Source organism: Capsicum annuum, chromosome 6, assembly GCF_002878395.1.
Source record: "Capsicum annuum cultivar UCD-10X-F1 chromosome 6, UCD10Xv1.1, whole genome shotgun sequence".
NCBI lineage: Eukaryota > Viridiplantae > Streptophyta > Magnoliopsida > Solanales > Solanaceae > Capsicum > Capsicum annuum.
Window position 1 is genome coordinate 36,681,095 of NC_061116.1, and position 3,448 is coordinate 36,684,542.

Below are 3,448 nucleotides of genomic sequence, written 5' to 3' on the forward strand. Positions count from 1 at the left end.
TATCATCACCTCCGGCTAGCTCATCAAAATCTTCATAGAAAACTTACTAATCCCTATCAGAAAGCTCTCTTTTCTCTCAAATTTTGTACCTCTCTCAAAGTGTTGTCCAATTGTGGAGAAATTTTGGTTGGGAGTCATTGTTAATTTAGGTTGGTCGGGGATTAGATTTAGATACGAGTTATTTAGGATGATTATGTTTTTCCGTTAAATTAAAGGGTATGGATGAAAATTTTTATAACAGCAGGGGATGAAACCAATTTTTAAAAGTAGAGGGGTAATTTGACCCTTTTCCCTATATATTTTGTTGTGTAAACACTTTAAGTAACTTGCCATATATACCTATTTGAAAGTGGAGTTATAATAATGTGTAATATCTTATAGTCCTTAAAGATTGCCTAATTTCTTGAAGAAGTGACATTGATTTATTCATTTTCTTCTATTCTATGCTTCACTTGTGTTACTTTATTGGTACAAACAGGGCTAGATCTGCTGACTTCCTACAGGAAAGAGTCGTTGAAACAGTCCTCTACGAAGTGCTAAACTATAAAATGGTGAAATATATAAACGGCCCCTCTAACTTGGAAGAAATGAGAACTCATAGGATGAAAAAAAATCAAAATCAGACACCCGAATAGACAACTAAAGATACTTAAACTGCAAAAATTAGAAGGTATAATTTTCCATGGATTAGATTACCCAAGCAAGTGAGTAGGTGCACCACATAAGGGCACTCGAGTAAGTTCATTCATTAGACAAGTGGAGTCTGAGGAGGAGGATATGTTCGATTTCCAATAGTTTAGCAAAGCTATTTTGAGAAACCATGTGTTTCGATGCTAATGATATTAAACCTACAAAAATTTAGAAGGTATAATTTTCCATGGATTAGATTTACCCAAACAAGTGAGTAGGTGCACGACATAAGGGTATTTGAGTGAGTTCATTGAATAGACAAGTGAAGTCTTAAGGAGGAGGATGTATCACTCGAGTGAGTTTATTTAATAGACAAGTGGAGTCTGATGAGGATGATGTGTTCGATTTCCAATAGTTCAGCAAAGCTATTTTGAGAAACCATGTGTTTCTATGCTTGGCCACCAATTTAGATAACATTGAAAAGTTGAAACTAGACTTATTGGGCACTCAATAAAGAGTAAACCCTCCAAAAATTAGCATATGCCACTAATGGTAGCACACACGCGGTATTCTTTAGTAAAGGGCAAAATAATAGTTTGCTTTGCGCTCATTTCATGGTTGCGTGAGTTTTTCCATAACTTTTGTATCCTTTTTTGTTTAAAACAAGTTCAGGTTTTGGCTTTCTGTTTTGATATGGGAGTTGCTAACTCCTTTTCCTCAACTTTTTTAAGGCATTAAAGTATATATCTCTCCTTCTTCTTCACATTATCATTTACTTCACTTATTATATGAGAGAGAATTAGAAGAAAGAAAAATCTACATAGGAGATAAGAAATTTGAAAGAAGTGGAAATATTTGGTACGACGTCTATGAGATTAGGGGTGTGCAAAAATCGAACTGATCGATAAACCGAATCGATAAAAATGTTATTGGTTTATTCTTATTGGGTTAACGATTTGTTAATGGTTTTATAAAAAAATTATTGAGTTATGGGTTCGGTTCGATTTTTTCTTATTGGTTATTGGGTAAACCGATAACCCAATAAGAATATATATATATATATATATATATATATATATATATATGACTTATTATATATTTCTCTTTAATTTCTACCAATTAATAAACCTATTATTTCAATTACACAAACTTTTAATTTCTCCTAACAACATTTAGTTCAAACTTGAAGATTCTTGTAAATTAAAACACAGTATGTAGGATTTTTGGTTGCAACTAAGATTCGATTCTTTTTTCATGTTAGTTACTACTATTTCTATTTTATGAGTATTTTCTTATCGGTTAAACCAAAATCGAACCGTTAAGGACTAAAAATCGATAAACCGAAAACCGATAAAAATTTCTTATTGGTTTAGATATAGGTTTAGCATATTTAAAAATCGATAAACCAAACCAATAATATATAAAATCGAACCAAACCGACCGATGTACACCTAATGAGATTATATAGATTTTACAATAAAAAAGTTAAATTTTGAAAGTGTGTTAATATTTGCCTGTGGAAATTCTCGTACTAATTCTACTTTATATACAAGATGAATAAAAATTACTTGATTACCGCATGTTGAAGATTTTAAAAAAAAAATTGGGGTAGGGGAAGGGGAATGGGGGAGGGGATTACAATGTGGGAATCGAACCCTCACCAATTAGGTGAGTGTAATACCCCGTACTTTTACCTAGCTTGAAATTGTCCAAAGAATGTTAGAAGCTTTCTTTGAAAGATGAATCCACCTTTGTACACGTGGTATTTTTACGTGAAAAATTGAATAATCTTTCCATCAATACCAATTTCATCAAAATCTGACATCAGAAGAAAAAGTTATGGCCAAAATACTGAAGGTAGTAAAACCGCCCAGGTGCGATGGTGAGGCCCACGGACCATTAGACTAATGACGGACCGTTGTCCACGATCGTCGCAGCGAGGCAATGTGACTACCTTCTTTCTTGGATCGACGGCCCAGGCCGATGGACCATCGCTCAAGTCGTTGTAAGGGAAACAGTGAGGCCCTATTCTTCCTAGAAGCGATGGTCAGGACCGACTGAACGTCGCACCCCACTGTCACACCAGGGCAGTAAGTTGCAGTTCTTGTCCCAGTGCGACGGTCAGTCCGACGGACCGTCGACCCAGTGACGGACTATCGCACCCACTGTTGCATGTTCCGTTCAGTTATTTTGAAGCCGCTTCTAAAGGGGCTTTTTGGTATTTTACCACTCATTTATATACCTAGTTATATCCGACCAAAGCTCAGAAATTCATTATCCATCTACAACAACAAAATTAAGATTTTCTCTCTAAGATTAATCCCCAAGAACAAAATCCAAATCTTCTTCAAAAACTAAGAGATTCAAATTCTTCAAGTTCAAGAACTTCAAGAAACTCAACCCAGGTATGCATAGTATTCATTCATGGACTCCTTTCGTCCATGAAGCCCAATAATCTCTTTTCAAAGTTCAATTGTATGGATTTCTTTATGAATTTCATGTTGGGTTGCTTTTGTTCATGTTGATAGTGACCAATTGAATTTTAATCCATGTTGGGTGATCAATTTTATGTGGAATTGATTAGTATAAAGGTAGATTCATGTGGACCTATGATTAAAACCTTGGATGATGAAATTAGAGTTGAATCATGATGTTTCTTTGTTATATAATGTTGTCGACATATACTATGCCTACCATGTGTTTGATTAAATGCCTATGTGATGGAAAAAATTTCCAACTAGTATGATCTTATGAAATCCCCATTTATGTACAAGCTCATGCATATCTCATGTTTGATGAATTGCCTCAATAAATGAAT

At 34.5% G+C, this 3,448-nt stretch overlaps 1 non-coding gene across 1 annotated transcript; it reads right to left on the reverse strand.

Annotated features, from left to right (window-relative positions):
- Positions 1-1,133: 1,133 nt before the first annotated feature.
- On the reverse strand, positions 1,134-1,250 carry LOC124899957. Its single transcript, XR_007057507.1, has one exon. It is a non-coding gene; the product is annotated as a U5 spliceosomal RNA (small nuclear RNA).
- Between the last annotated feature and the right edge of the window lie 2,198 nt (positions 1,251-3,448).